The sequence below is a fragment of the Ambystoma mexicanum genome, chromosome 5q (assembly GCF_040938575.1).
Source record: "Ambystoma mexicanum isolate Mex_15411 chromosome 5q, UKY_AmexF1_1, whole genome shotgun sequence".
Classification (NCBI taxonomy): Eukaryota; Metazoa; Chordata; class Amphibia; order Caudata; family Ambystomatidae; genus Ambystoma; species Ambystoma mexicanum.
Genome location: NC_090933.1, coordinates 64,611,054 through 64,627,970, shown reverse-complemented (window position 1 = coordinate 64,627,970; position 16,917 = coordinate 64,611,054).

Sequence of the window (16,917 nt, the reverse complement as noted above, 5' to 3'; positions counted from 1 at the left end):
GAGGAGGAGGTCGCAGGATTTCCGGGAGGATTGGGTGTAGGGTTTTAATAAGGATGTGTGAAATACTGGGTGAATTTTCTTCCAGGAGTCTGGTAGTCTGATCCGGTATGAAACTGGATTGATAATTTCCTTGATGGGAAATGGACCATAGTACCGAGGGGCCAACTTGTTTGGCCTTAGATGTTGGGGTAGTAATTTCGAGGACAACCAGACTTGATCACCAATTGCATAAGAAGGACCTGGTCTTCTTTTGGAATCCGCATACCTCTTAGTCTGTGTTCTGGCCCTCTCTAAGTTTTCTTTGGCCTCCTGGTGCACGTTGATGAGGGTTTCTATCCAGGAGTCGACAGTTGGTGTAGGATGAGGGAGAACAGAGGGTAGAACCGATGGATGGAAACCTTGGCTACAATAAAAAGGACTGGTCTTAAGTGCTGAATGATCGGAATTGTTGTAGGCAAATTCAGCCACGGGTATCAGGAGCGACCAGTCATCCTGAACCTTGGTGGCGAAACATCGAAGATACTGCTCCAGGGTCTGATTAGCACGTTCTGTGGCCCCGTTGGTTTGGGGATGATAACCAGATGAGAGGGCGCGTTGGATTCCCAAAATGCGACAGGGATGTTTCCAGAATTGAGAGACGTACTGAGGTCCTCGATCAGATATGATCTTGGAAGGAAGTCCATCTAAACGGAATATGTGTTCCAGGAAGATTCCAGCAAGCTCGGACGAGGATGGTAGCTTACACACGGGTGTAAAATGAGCCATATGAGTGAACAAGTCTATGGTAACCATGATGGTCGTGTATCCTCGGGAAGGTGGTAATTCTACAATGAAGTCTGTAGCAATGAATTCCCATGGCCTTGTTGGCAGTGTAGGTTGCAGTAGAAGACCCTCCGGTCTCTTGTTATCATGTTTATTTTGACTGCAGATAGCATAAGCCTTGATGTACTGCTGTACGTTGGTCTTCATTCCAGGCCACCAAAGCTGTCTTTGTATGAGACAGAGGGTGTCGGTTATGCCACAATGTCCGGAGTGAAGGGTATCATGACAGAGGTTTATTATTTTTGTTGTAATTTCTGTGTAGGAATGACCAGTGCATTGTCCTTGAATAAATATCCTTCCTTAACTCTTAGGTTCCATGGATTCTTCCTTGAAATATCCTTTCAGAGGTCAGAGGATTGAGTTTGCACTCAAATTTCTTCCAGGAGGTTGACTGCTTGAGCAACAAAGATCGTGTGTGGAAACATCTTAGGATAGGCCGTCTTCAATAGTTACATAGTCAGGACGTCGAGATAAGGCGTCAGCAATCATGTTTTGTGATCCAGGAACATGAGTGATTTGGAATTGGTACTGGGCAAAGAAGTAGGCCCAACGCGCCTGACTGTTCCTGCACTCCAACGACTGTAGAATTTGAAGATTCCGATGGTCCGTGCGGACCTGAACTGGATATCTAGCACCCAGAAGTAGATGTCGGGATTCAGTGAAGGCTTGGCGGATGGCTAAGAGTTCCTTTTCCGGGACAGAGTAATGTGTCTCACTGGGAGTCAGGGTTCGTGAGAGGTAGGCAATGGGGTGTTCCAGTTTATCCTCAAGTTCCTGCTTCAAGACCGCTCCTATGGCGTGGTTAGAGGCATCCGTTTCCACTAGGAATGGCCGATTTATGTCGGGTTGGGCCAAGATGGGGGCTTGCGTGAACTCTGTTTTTAAACGTTGGAATGTCTTATCTTGCAGTGTCTTCCTTCAATAGGGCAACGATCTGCTGAACGATCTCGGAAAAGGTAGAAATGAACTTCCGGTAGAAGTTGGCAAGCCCCAGGAAGGATTGAACTTGTTTCACGGACGTGGTAGTGGGCCATGCCAGTATGGCCTTTACCTTTGAAGGGTCCATACCAATTCCTTCTGGACTAAGGATGAATCCTAGGTAGTGAACAGAAGTAACGTGAAACAAGCATTTTTCGGGTTTGGCTAAAAGTTTGTGTTCACAGGGTCGTTGTAATACTGCCTTCACATGTTCTTCATGCTTTAGAGGATCCTTGGAAAAGATCAATATGTCATCCAGATAGACAATGACGAAGAGGAATAACATGTCAGAAAACACCCTATCCATAAAACGTTGAAAAACTGCGGGGGTATTAGCTAGTCCTAAGGGCATGACTAGATATTCATAGTGACCAAAGGGTGTTGTAAAGGCTGTTTTCCATTCGTCTCCTTCCCGGACACGGATCAAATGATAGGCACCCCGGAAATCCAACTTCGTGAATATTACGGCTCCTCTCACAGCTTCCAGGATATCCGAGATCAGGGGCAGTGGGTACCGATCTTTGAGGGTGCACTGATTTAAGCCACAATAGTCGAGGCAAGGTCTGAGTTCCTTGGTATCCTTTTTGGGAACAAAGAACAACGAAGCACCCGCTGGAGATTTTGAGTGTCTTATGGTGCTGTTTTCAAGGTTGGTATCCAGGTATTCTCGGAGGGCCTTTTTCTCTGGTTCGGAAAGGATGAACATTCTGCCGAAGGGAATCAGTGCTGAGGGATCTGTATCTATGGCACAGTCTTCAGGTCTGTGAGGGGTTAAGGCCTGGACTATGGCAGTTGAAAATACATCAGCATATCCCTGATAGGCCTCTGGGACTTGTATGATATTGGAAACCATGAGTGGTGTTTGCTGGTCTCTTAGTGGTTCTTTAGGGGATGTCGAGGAGGGATCCAGGAATAGACAGTGGGACATACAAAACTCTGAGCCTAGGAATAGTGATCCTGCTGTCCAATTGATATATACGGATTGTGCTTCTGTAACCAGGGCATACCCAATACCATGGGGTAATGAGCTGACTTAATGATGTCAAATGTAATCCGCTCTTGGTGATGGTTTATGGAAAGCTGGATCTCTTTTGTCTGCTGGCTTATGGGTCCTGAAGTGAGGGGTCTTCCGTCGATTGCTTCCACCGGCTGCATGGTGCTTCATGTCACGTACGGAATATGATGACTAACAACCCAGTCTTGATCAATGAAAATTCCCATAGCTCTGCAGTCTACCAAGGCCAGAATGGGATAGGTCTTATTCTTGGAGGGCGACAGGAAGGCCTGTAGTATCACCAAATTGTTTTGTCTAGGAGAGTTCAAGGATGGAATTGATGTGGAGCAAACATCTCTCTCCCGAAGCTCTGCTCCATCTAGGATCGGGAGCTGGCGTTTCCCGAACGCCGAGGAGGGGCTAGAGGACACTCCCTAACCAAGTGTTTGTCTGAGGCACAATACATGCACAACCCCGTATTAATCCTTCTCATCCTTTCTTGAGGGGATATAGGTCCACGGAAGGCTCCTATCTGCATGGGTTCTGGTTCAGAGACTGAGCCTGGGTTTGTGTCCGTCTTGGTGGTTCTCTCAAAGGACAGCTTTGGAGGATTACCTCTGGATTTCTTCTTCTCTGCCTTCCTTTCCTGGATACGGAAATCTATTTGCATGGCAAGGTCCATTAGCGCCTGGAATGAGTTTGGGCGAGCCACTCTGGCCAACTCATCCTTAATCTCCTCATTTAGTCCTCTCCTGAAAAGGGTAAAACTCGCCTCAGGGGACCAATCAGCTTCCTTGACTAATTGCTTGAATCGGGTAACGTAGGTGAGCATATCGTGGGATCCTTGCTGAAAGTCTAACAGGCGTTCCTGGGCACTATAGACCTGCTCTGGACGGCCAAACATGGTCTTAAGGGCTTGTATGAAGCTATCATAGTCATCTAGGAGAGTATTGCCGGAATTAAAAAGGGGCGTAGCCCAGGTAAAGGCGTTTCCTGAAAGGTGGGAAATTATGAACCCCACCTTAGCCCTGGGAGTTGAAAAGTAGTAGGGCTTAAAAGTAAAGTGGACCAAACATGAATCCAGGAATCCGCGAAGGGTTTTTGCCGACCCATCGTATTTGTCCACTATGCCGCCCAGCAACACACTTTCTTTTGTGGCAGAATCACAGGATAGAACTAATTGTTTGAGAGCGGCGTTTTCCGCCTTTAGATTCTGCACCTCGGTTGATAGCTCTTGCATGCCATGCATCAGGTCCTGGACGGCCGCTTCCATGTCCATATTGAGTTCGGTCGGGTGGCATCTCAAACTGTCAAGGAGTTCCCCCCTTCTCACCTGAGTTCGATCTTTGCTGGATTTCTTGATCGATGCCTTCTTGTGGACGGATCGAGTCTTGAATAAGGCAGCACGAGTCTCTTCCGACTCCAGCGTGCGTTCAAAGTTCTGGGATGCAAGGATCCAGGAATCCGGGAAATTTACAGAGTGCACTCTAGCACACAAGTCCAGGAATCAAGGAAGGAAGGAAAGGGACTAGGAATGGGGATGGCTGGAAGAAGCAAGGGAAACAATACCGCGAGCTACGGAGCACACGTCTGGTCGCTACTTCGCAATAGCATTGAGACGTGCAGAGCTGCGGTCTATAATTAGAACACGCTACGTCCAAGGTGTAGAGCGAGGAAGGTGTTTCACAGTGGACGGCCATGTTGGAAGTACAAGGGAGTATAAGCCCCGATGAGACAAGGACCAGGAAGTCCAAAAGGGGCGTGTTCTGTAGTACATGACATTTTCATTATGAATAATGTGCTATGATGAGGGCAGAGTACTCTTCAGCAGTGTTCCTAGTGACACACTGGCACCCTTATTCACCATGTCTGCCACACAGCCATCCTGGACTGGTGCCCTCAACATGACCTTGGCTTGTGCAGCATTTACAAATGTGCATGTCCCTATTGACTCCACTGCAGCCTACTTCTGCCATTGACTCAGTCCTTCCTACATTTTTTCTCTCCCTGCACACTCATTCCAAAGCATGAATGTTGCCTTAATGTTCAACTACCCCCTTCCATTACTGCCACATATTCATGTGATTGTGAAGGAGTCCTACTTGCAGGTCTTGATGCACACAGTTAATGTACACTTCCACAATATCACGAAGAGGTGCAATGTTACACGTGCTGTGTTACTCTCCGGGCTACACTACTGCTACTGCCTATTGCACCAACTCCATGCTTCTAATCCACACCCTGTGTAATTAATTCGGGAAAAGACCACAAGTATTATGCTTGACATTAAGGCCAGGGACCACATCTGTCTGCCACTGATTGTCCTCCACTGGCTAGCCATGGCAGACAGCCTCGAGTCATAGGAAGTATGCATTGTGCACTGTGATTTGTGAGGCCTGTTTACTCCCTATCTGCAAATGTTAATTCCTCAATGCTGTCCCTCCACAGCCATTTCATCATGTTACTCCGACCTTCTTCAGGTGAGCCAGTTATTGATGGAGATTTTTTCCAGGGGATCTTTATCATCAGCAAGGGCCAAACTCTGGGATACTCATCCTGCTGTCCTCTGGGGACTCATTTCCTTACTTTCCATGAACTACCAATGTGTTTCATCTTCTACTCTTCCTTCTCTCTCCCTCTTCCCTGCTAAGCAATCCCTCTGCTCTCTCACTCTCTCCATTCCTTTTGCCCTTGCTGCGTGATGACTGTCTGCTTGACGTGCCTCAAGGTCTCACACGCCCCTGTGAACCCCAGCAATTTGTGGGACAGTTGCCTCAGTGACCTGGACTAGTGTCATCACCACTGCACTTGGGGAATTACCTGAGAGAGTTGCATCTCTGCACTTACCCGAGCATCCACTAACTGGTTGCACTTGAACCACCCTCCAAATACCATACCCCTCTAAACATCTATGCACTTGCTCCTTCTGATTGCACCATGCAGGTACGGTGTCTGTCTGTTCCACCCAGTCCTCGATCCCTGCATGATGGCACATTGAAAATATGATGAATCACTCTCCGACAGATTCACTGTTACATGCACTGTTAATAGTATAGTATAGTATGAAATTACTGTTCCTGTCCAGAATGTTATGGATCTCTATGAGCGGTTATTTTTGTACTTGTTCCATACATTGTTGAGCTCTTTAAGACACTTGTATTATGTATTGGACATTTATCTATCTCCTTTGACATTACATGCCATAGCGCAGTCTGGTGATAAATTTATATGACGTATGAGACGGGCTATGTGACACACAGGCGATTTGATATCTAGTTTGGCATGGTGGTATTGGAAACCCAAAATTAAATTAGCTTTAGTTATAAGGAATACACACATTGTTGCACTTCCAGGGACACATTCTCATGGTGGTTTGGTGGGCACAGATGATTGGCCATTTGTCATCATTGAATGGCACCTGGAATGTGCCAGGGTTGTGTGCACTCCACAGGGGTTGGATATTAGGTGGAAAATGTAGCCACAAGCTGGGTATGGGCAGCCTCGCCACATGCTCTTTGACCGGCCATGCGCAAGCAGCGTGCATGTGGTTGGGGATGTGAGGGCACCACCATGTCCACAGGTACGCCACGCCGTGTTGCAACATTGTGCAGGACACATGCTGCCACAATGATCCTGCACACTAGTGTTGGCGCATATAGCAACTCACACCAGAGTGGTCAAGGGAGCGGAAACGTGACTTCAGCACTCTGAATGTGCGCTCCACTATGACCTGAGTTGCAATATGGGCTGTGTTGTATCTTACCTGGGGTGGTGCGGCAGGGTTCCGTATTGGCGTTATGATGTAGGTGCTCAGGGGGTAGGCACTGTCGCCTGTAGAGGTGAAAATGTTCGTCATTGGTGTGTATTTGTCTGTGTGTGACATGAATGCATGTGCAGGGGCATTTATACTCACCCATGAGCCATGTGTTGCCATGCCTCCTAGCTTCCAGGGCCCGGTGTAGGGTTGACATTCGGGATATGAAACTATCATGGGTGGGCCCTGGATAGTTCGCATATACAGAAGTAATGATGCCCTTGGCATCACATACAATCTGCACGTTGATGGAATGCCAGTGCTTGCAATTGCGATATATGTGCTCTGTAGTCCTAGGTGGACGTAGAGCCACATGGGTGCAATTGATGGCACCAAGCACTGTAGGGAAGTGCGCCACCCCATAAAAGCCCTGGACCATGGCCTGCCTTTCTGCAGGTGTTCTGGGCATGTAGATGTGCCTGCGGACTGAGGGGCGTGCAGTAATTATTGTCAACCCCTGGTGTAGGCAGCGCGACTGCGTGGACTGTGAAATGCCACCAACTATGGCAGTTGACCGCTGAAATTACCCAGTGGTCAAAAAATGCAGTACATTGAGCACCTTTTCCAAGGGGCTCAGTGCTTGGGAGCACAGTGTGGGTGATGTAAGGTCATCCTCCCACTCCGTGACCAGGTCTAATATGATATGAGGTGGAAACCTATACCTGCCATAGACCTGGTCATCAGGCATCCCAAAAAGGCGGGTCCTAGGTAGAAATATCTGGGCCCTGGCCATCCTCCTCCTCCTGCGGTGTCCCACGATCACTGCTGTGACAAATGGTACATTCATCGTAGCTGTATACGTGCGTTGGTTGATCGCGCTGGCTTCTTATTCATTTGTTTTTGTGCGTGTTAACGTTTACTCCAGCTATCACGTGGCGTACGTGTTTCAGGATTTGCACGTATTTTTACACGCGCCGGCGAGCCCTGTTGAATTCCATGAATATGGGTTTTTAGCACGCATATGGGCTTTGCAAGGATTTTACTGTGGTACTTCCCTCGTTACGCCCATATTTTCGCTTGTTGTTGCACATTCCACTTGTTCCGTCCCCTTTTTAGGTGACTGCGCAGACACGGGTGGGCCTTTGCTTAGAGTCTCACACAAGGCGTTCGTAGTGTTGCAGTAACGTGCTGACCGGTGCAGATTCCTCGCAAGTCCCTGGTAAACCCTGCGCATTGTGTTCCATGAATCGACAAATGGGTGCTTGCGTGCAATTTCGCGGGCAAGTCCCCTATTTTCCACGCAAATAATTCCATGAATCAGTCCATTTGTTGGAGATTCATACAATCGCCCTCTACGCAAATCTCATTTACCCAACATTGAGACACCTGCAGAATACAAGGTCTCCCAGATATTGGATTCACGGTACAAGAAGGGAAGATTCGAATATCTGATCCACTGGAAGAGCTACTCGCATACCGAAGATTCCTGGGAACCCTGTTCTTATGTGCATGCCCCCGATCTCATCCAGAAATTCCACTGAATTTCCCTGTCCCCTGGCGGGCCGGCCCGCGGTTCTCTCCTCTCCATCTCACTTTCCTTTCACGGCTCTGTTCCCTTACCTGTTTTGTGGAACCGTTGCATTTTCTCCCGAGTACCGCTCCATGCATCCCTTTTGTGAGTGCGGCTGCTCTGGTTCTCTTCATTCCACCTTTCTCTGGTCTCGTGTTAGTCCTTTCGGACTCTGGGTTTCCATTTCCTCCGCATAACAGTCCTCTCTGCCGGGACTGTGGGTGTTTTGCTTACCTGATATCGCTCCCAAGGACTTGGTCGCTATCTGGAAGGGTTTCTCCACGGGAGCCTCCCCGTTTGGATTCCTTATCACCATCTCCCAAGACGGCCATACTTTCTAGCCCGTCCCACTGGACCACAACGGACAGGGATTTTTTTCCACCTTCCAAGGCTTTTGCCCCTTTGTGGCTTCCTCCGAGAAGGGACCACTAGCCCATCCATTCCAGTAGGCATGCATAGTGGCTTCCCTGAGAGAGACCGTATCTCTACCACAAGAAACGGAGTACCCGCAGAGAGGAAGAGACAAGAATCTGCAGACAAGTTCAAGTGAAACAGGTGAGGACGAAGACATGTTCTCAGATGTAAGTGACGAACCTGGTGAAGCTGACACATATTTCTTGGGATATTTGGAGATCCCAGTCAGCTTCCCATAGTACAGTACGTTTTGAAGCGTTGTCGTTGGGTTGGTTAAGAATGGAATAAAATTTGGCGGCCTGGTAAAGCGAAAGCATGCAATTGATTCTATAGATTTAGAAGGTGTTTTTTGAGAATAATAGGGGATGGCTTTGGTAATTAGCTTAGTAAGGGTAGTATAGGTTTTGAAATCAGATGTATTCATATTAAATTGATGCAGAATTCATGAAAAGTTATAGGTACATTGTTATAAAACAAGTGTGTTAGTAAATAAATCCCTGCGGAAAACCATTTTAGTAAAATATCATGTTTTATCTTAAACAGGAATGATTTGTAGGACCATAAGAAGGCGTTTGTAGAGTCTTGGGTAGTAGGTGAGGTTGAGATTAAGGAAAACCAAGCTTGTTGGAAGGAATACAAAAGCGGCTGTTTTTCAATATCAGTCCATGAGGAGGTTCTGAGAAAATGTGAAAAGGATAGAGGAGTAATACGTTTTGATTCTAAAATAATCCAAGTTGCAGCAATAATAAATTGGGGTTCGGAAGATAAGAAAAGGGCAAGTTGTCTCAATAAAAATTATTTTTCATATTTAGGAGAATCAGGGAATTTAACTCCACCAAAGCTTTGAATTAGAAACAAATCCCCATGTAATTATAACACATGAAAAAGGAGACACAATGATGGAATCAGGCTTACCCAATTTGAATGGCTCCTAGCAAGGAACTCTAATGAATTATCCAGGCAGTGGACTAAATAATTACAGACCTAAATACCTGAATTACTATGGCTATGGATGCGTAGGTTGTGGCTGAGAATTAGGACCGTTGCACGAACAAGGAGGAACAGAAGAAATTACTATTTATGCAAGGACCTGCGCGCTAGTTGCGCATTAGAGGAACGGACCTAAAAGCGTGCTGTAAGTCAGCTGACGTGATTACAGCAACGTGAATTATGAACACCGGCTGGCGTCTTTCAATCTCCAGGGGAGACAGTATCTTTGTAAAATGCTTCTCCTCTATCACTGCACCAAGCTGTGGGAGCGAAGCGCTTGGAGAGACCGGAGCACCCTTGACATTCGAGAGGAATCAGGAGATTCGAGGTGAGGCAGGAGTCCTAACAGCATGCCCCCTCCGAAGCCCACCCTGACCAGGAACAGGTGGAGGGGCCACAGGACCTGGTTTGTGGGGGTATAACGAATGGAACTTCCCAGTGAGTTTAGGAGCCATGACATGATGATGAGGAACTATAAGGAACTCATGGTGACAACAGTAAAGATCACAGTTCAAGGGTGTTTATTAAACTGTAAATGCAGAGTGGAAAAAATGCCTAACCTAAATCTAAGATGGGAGCAAGTGTCAACCATCAAATGAAAAATAAGGCTGTCCGTGTGGTCTATTGTCAAAGTAAAAAGCCTATACCAAAAAAAAGATTGCCAATTACTTACAGCTGATTACAGAAAGAGTGTGGGATAGGATATTCAAAATAAAGAAGAGAAGTGTTCACAAATAATAAGTCAGGATGTGATTGCCTCGAGGTCTTCCTTCCCCACGTTTTTTAGAACAGGACAAGGTGGGACTTTGGAGGACAGCACATGCCCGAGCCTTCCCAGCACACGCCAACAGTTCTGTATCAGCTATCAGGTTATTTGATGGTTAAGTCTCTTTGTAATGAAAACGTCTTGTGCCTTTGAGGCCTGATGCTCTCAACAAACAAACACAAAGTTCGGTTCTACAAACACTTTGGGTGATGGCTTCACCCCTGGGTCCCCCTCTTCTGGGCACAGACCCCTCAGAAGTCGTATTCAACAAATTAACAAGACAGTTCCTTTCTCAGTGAATTTTGGGTGATAACTTCCACACCTAGATCTGTCATGAATCGCAGGGTGCGCCCCTTTTGGGCCTCATGGTCCCTGTCACAATGGGCTTATACACATTAATACCTCCAATATGGCCGTCCAACGCATTCCCTTCTCGCTCCATGCGTTGGACGTAACCTTTCTCTATTTCTAGACCACGCCTTCCGTGGCTCCGCACGTCTCAATGCTATTGCGAAGTACCGACCAGACGTGTGCTCCATAGCTCGCGGTTCTTCTCCTTTCCACTCCGCTTTCCCTTCCTTGAACCCCCCCTTCTTCTTCCTCCTGGATTCGAGTTCTAGCGAACTTACCTTGCCTCCTGGAATCCTGGATTCGGCCTCCTGGAAAACTGAACGCATTCTGGATTCGGCAGAGACACGGGCCACCTTCTTCAAAACCCGTTCCATCCGAAAGAAGGCAGCATCCGAGTACGCCGGTAAAGAACGGATTCAGGTGAGAAGGGGGGAACTCCTTGACAGTTTGAGACGCCACCCAATCGAAAGCGATATCGACATGGAGGCTGCCGTGCATGACTTGATGCGTCGTATGCAGGAACTATCAACCGAGGTACAGAATCTGAAAGCGGAGAACACCACTCTCAAACAATTGGTCCTATCCCGGGATTCTGCTACAAAAGAGAGTGTTATACTGGGCGGAGTCATGGATAAATATGACGGCTCAGCAAAGACCCTTCGTGCATTCCTGGATTCGTGCTTGGTTCACTTTACCTTCAAGCCTTACTATTTTGCGACCCCCATGGCCAAGGTGGGTTTTATAATATCTCACCTTTCTGGGAATGCCTTCACTTGGGCCACTCCCCTCGTTAACTCTAGTGATGCCCTCCTGGATGATTATGATGGGTTTATACAGGCCCTAAAAGACATGTTTGACTGCCCTGAGCAGGTCTACAGCGCACAAGAACGCCTGTTAGACTTTCAGCAAGGGGCCCAGGATATGCTCACGTATGTGACCCGATTTAAACAACTGGCATGGAAGCTGACTGGTCCACTGAGGCGAGTTTTACCCTGTTCAGGAGAGGATTGAACAAAGAAATTAAGGATGAGCTGGCCAGAGGGGCACGACCAAGCTCATTCCAGGCATTAATGGATCTTGCCATGCAGATTGACTTCCGGATCCACGAAAGGAAGTCAGAAAAGAAGACATCCAGGGGAACTCCTTCCAAGGTATCATTTGAGGGTACCCCAAGACTGGAAATCAACCCAAGCCAAGTCTCAGAATCCGGGCCCATGCAGATTGGGGCATTTCGTGGACCCATATCTCCACAAGAGAGAATGAGGAGAATTCATACGGGCTTGTGCATGTACTGCGCCTCAGATAAGCATTTGGTTAGGGAGTGTCCTTTAGCACCCTCTCGGCGTTCGGGAAACGCCAGCTCCCGATCCTAGATGGAGCAGAGCTTCGGGAGAGAGATGTTTGCTCCACATCCATTCCATCCTTGAACTCTCCTGGACAAAACAATTTGGTGGTACTACAGGCCTTTTTATCACCATCCAAGAATACGAACTATTCCATTTTGGCCCTGGTAGACTGCGGAGCTATGGGAATATTCATCGATCATGAGTGGGTTGATAAACATCAGATTCCCTACGAAACACGAAGCACCATGCAGCCTGTGGAGGCTATCGACGGAAGACCCCTCACATCAGGACCCATAAGCCTTCAGACCAAGGAGATCCAGCTTTCAATAAATCACCATCGAGAGCTGATCAGGTTTGACATTATTAAGTCAGCTCATTACCCCTTGGTTTTGGGCATGCCCTGACTAAAGAAACACAACACATATATCAACTGGTCTGCGGGTTCCCTATTCCTAGGCTAGGAGTTTTGCATGTCTCATTGTCTATCCCTAGAACCTCCATTAACACACCCAAAGGAACCAACAAAGGAACAACAGACACCACTAATGGTATCCAATGTCATGCAGGTTCCTGAATTCTACCAAGCATATGATGATGTGTTTTCGACTGCCATTGTCCAGGCCTTACCCCCACACAGACCTGAATTCTGTGCAATAGATACGGAACCCTCTGCAGTGATTCCCTTCGGCAGGATGTTCATTCTTTCCGAACCCGAGAAGAAGGCCCTAAGAGAATACCTGGATACCAACCTTGAAAATGGCACCATAAGACCTTCGAAATCTCCTGCTGGTGCTTCTCTATTCTTTGTTCCCAAGAAGGATACCAAGGAACTCAGACCCTGCCTTGATTATCGCGGGCTAAATCAATGTACCCTCAAGGATCGCTACCCGTTACCCCTGATTTCGGATATCCTGGAAGCCGTGAGAGGCGCAGTGATATTCACCAAGTTGGATCTCACGGGCGCCTATCATTTGATCCGTGTCAGGGAAGGAGACAAATGGAAAACCGCCTTGAGAACACCTTTTGGCCATTTTGAGTACCTAGTCATGCCCTTCGGATTGGCTAACGCCCCAGCAATTTTCCAACGCTTTATGGATAGGGTGTTCTCGGACATGCTGTTTCTCTTTGTTATTGTATATCTGGATGACATACTGATTTTTTCCAAGGATCCTAAACAACATGAAGAGCACGTGAAGGCAGTGTTGCAGAGACTCCGAGATCATAAACTCCTGGCCAAACCTGAAAAATGCTTGTTTCATGTGACCTCCGTTCACTACCTAGGGTTTATTCTTACCCGAGAAGGAATTGGTAGGGACCCTTCAAAGGTAAAAGCCATATTGACCTGGCCTGCTCCTACTTCCGTGAAACAAATTCAATCTTTCCTGGGACTTGCCAATTTCTACCGGAAATTCATATCTAATTTCTCTGAGATAGTTCAACCGATTGTTGCTCTCCTGAAGAAAGACACTCCTTTCCTCTGGTCAACACCACAAGATATGGCGTTTCAGCGTTTAAAGACGGAGTTTACGCAAGGTCCTATCTTGTCTCAACCCGATACTAGCCGTCCTTTCCTGGTAGAAACGGACGCTTCAAATTATGCCATTGGCGCAGTCCTGAAACAAGAATTAGGAGATAAACTGGAACACCCAATTGCTTACCTCTCACGAACTCTGACTCCTAGTGAAACACATTATTCAGTCCTGGAAAAAGAATTGTTAGCCATTCGCCAAACCTTCACTGAATGGCGTCATCTACTTTTGGGAGCTAAACATCCAGTTCAGGTCCGTACTGACCACCGGAACCTCCAGATTCTACAGTCTTTGGAGTGTAGGAACAGTCGTCAGGCACGTTGGGCATATTTCTTTGCCCAGTACCAGTTCCGTATCACCCACGTTCCTGGATCACAAAACCTGATCACCGACGCCTTATCTCGAAGACCTGACTACGAGCCCACTGAAGACAAGGCATATCCTCAGATGTTTTCCCCCACGATCTTTGTGGCCCAGGCAGTCAACCTCCTCGAAGAAATCCAAGCCCAAACCCAATCCTCTGATCTCTGGAAGGACAAATCCAAAAGGAATCCTTGGAATGTAAAGGTCCGGGAAGGTTATTTGTTCAAAGACAATCTGTTGGTCATCCCTACAAAAAGGCTACAACAGAGAATAATGAATTTGTTCTTCCTCAATCTACACCAGTACCTACAGTTGACTCCTGGATCGAAACCCTTGTCAACATACATAAAGAAGCCAAGGAATTTTTGGAGATGGGCAGGAAACAGACCAAGAAATATGCAGATTCCAGTAGAAGACCTGGCCCTTCTTATGCAGTCGGTGATCAGATCTGGTTGTCCTCAAAATTACTACCCCGACATCTACGGCCTAGTAAACTGGCCCCTCGGTACTATGGTCCATTTTCCATTAAAGAAATTATAAATCCTGTTTCTTATCGGATCAAGTTGTCTGAATCCTAGAAGAAGATACACCCAGTCTTTCACACATCTTTACTGAAACCCTACTATCCATCCTCCCAAAAACCCTCCAGACCTCCTCCTATACTGGTCTATGACCAATTGGAATATGAGGTATCTCGGATTTGTGATTCCAGGTATAGAAGGGGCCAGCTTCAATACCTGGTTGAATGGAAAGGATATCCTCCTAGCGAAAGAACCTGGGAACCTCTCTCAAACATCAAGGCCCCACGGCTGCTCAGAAGGTTCCACATCATCCACCCGGGCAAACCAGGAGGGAAGGGTCTTTGGAGGAGGCATGCTGTCATGAATCGCAGGGTGCGCCCCTTTTGGGCCTCATGGTCCCTGTCACAACGGGCTTATACACATTAATACCTCCAATATGGCCGTCCAACGCGTTCCCTTCTCGCTCCATGCGTTGGACGTAACCTTTCTCTATTTCTAGACCGTGGCTCCGCGCGTTACAATGCTATTGCGAAGTAGCGACCAGACGTGTGCTCCGTAGCTCGCGGTTCTTCTCCTTTCTACTCCGCTTTCCCTTCCTTGAGCCCCCCCCTTCTTCTTCCTCCTGGATTCGAGTTCTAGCAAACTTACCTTGCCTCCTGGATTCCTGGATTCGGCCTCCTGGAAAACTGAACGCATTCTGGATTCGGCAGAGACACGGGCCGCCTTCTTCAAAACCCGTTCCATCCGAAAGAAGGCAGCATCCAAAGACGCCGGTAAAGAACAGATTCAGGTGAGAAGGGGGGAACTCCTTGACTGGATCTCCCTCAGTCGGGCTCGGACCCTAGATGACAAGGGGGACACTTTCCTTCCCCTTGTCTTGCAATGCTTCTTGCTTGGACAAATCTTAATGTCTTTTTAAATAGGCTTTCGGTCTTTCCCTTGGTTGTCAGCTTCCCTCTGCTGGGTTCACTCTTGCTGATTCTTGGGTGACGGCATCCCTCTGCCGGGTTCACTCTCACGCCTCTTGTAACAGATTATTCACTGTATACACCCCTTAGTCGGGTTCACTTTGTTCCACACACTATTCTGGATTGTCGGCTTCCCTCTACCGGACTCACTCTTGCCAACCTTTACCAACAATTCCCCAAAGGACTTTTAGATTTCGCCCCTTTTCATTAGCATCCCTCTGCCGGGTTAAATCTTGCCAATCTTCATGAAACACAGTTCATGTACTAATCTTCATCATGCAGGATTCACTTCCCTTAGCTTTCACAATTCTATGTTGGTCAAAGACTTTCGACGGTACAGAGGATGTACAGAGGATTTTACAAGATCCATGTATGACCACTTTGACCGTTCTTTGCCTCTTCCCACGGCCTTCTGGTTACGGTAGTTTTTACCATTGGTTAATCGCTCAGAGTTTCCTGCGTGAGCACCCATGTGGTGCCGGACTCCTCTGTATCTGGTTTCCCCCCTCCTCCGTTAATAGTATTCTTTTGCTTTTCAAAGTTCAATTTAGCCTTTGGCTACTTTTCATTCAACACAGTTCGGTTTCTTATCAACGCTCCCTTCGACTAACAGGCTTTGATGAACTGCTTGACTTTCTTTCGCCTCAGAATCAAGGTTGGTACCACAAAGACAAGTGTCTCTCCCCAGCTTGACAATCAGTGGAGGAGAGTCTTGTGTACCGTTGCCATCTGGTGCAATACACGTTGGCTATTGTTTGCAGACTTATCTTTCCCTCTGCAGAGGTTTCACGGGACTTGGTCGGAAAGGGCAAGGTTGACTCTCTCTTTGTCACCCTCTCGGTCTGCGCCGTCTTTCTCCTCCTCTTGAACTGCCGTGCTGAGTTAGCTCTTACATCGTGCTGTCTACCTTGCTCATCTTGAGCTCCTGTGCTCCACCTTTTATCCCTGTGGGGAAGAGAAAGGGCCATCAGGTGTGTGGGATTCTGGTTAATTGCCTGACTCTGCTTGACCCTTGGGTTGAGACATGTCAGGTAAATAGGTTTTGCATTGATCTGGACTGTCATTTTGCAAGGAAGTGTTCATGTGGGAAAGGGGAAATGTTCTATAGGGAATTACAGGCTTTGTATTAGGGGGTTTGTGAGACAAACGGGAATGACCAGGATTGTTATCATAAAATAAACAAGGGGGTTTGTGGTTATGGTAGTGTTTTATCTGAGCCGGTTGGGAATGCAGGAAATAATAATCATAAGGACAGGAAAGAGAATAACTGGGAGTATTCTGGTAGGATTTGTGGAATGAGTAAGAGGGTTTGTCAAAGCCGACTGGGAGTTCAGAAAATAATAATTAAAGAGACGAGGAGAAGAGTGATTGGGAGTATTCGGATAGGAACCAGAAAAACAGGGATTCTGTGAGTTGTGGTTCTTAGCAAGTTTACCAGATGTGAATGGGTTGTTGGCTTTACCTTTGGGTAAGGAAGATTCACTGGGTGGAAGGGATGATGAGCGGGAGTAGCTTATAAAAGCTTCAGGAACTTCGTTCCCCTCACCATCC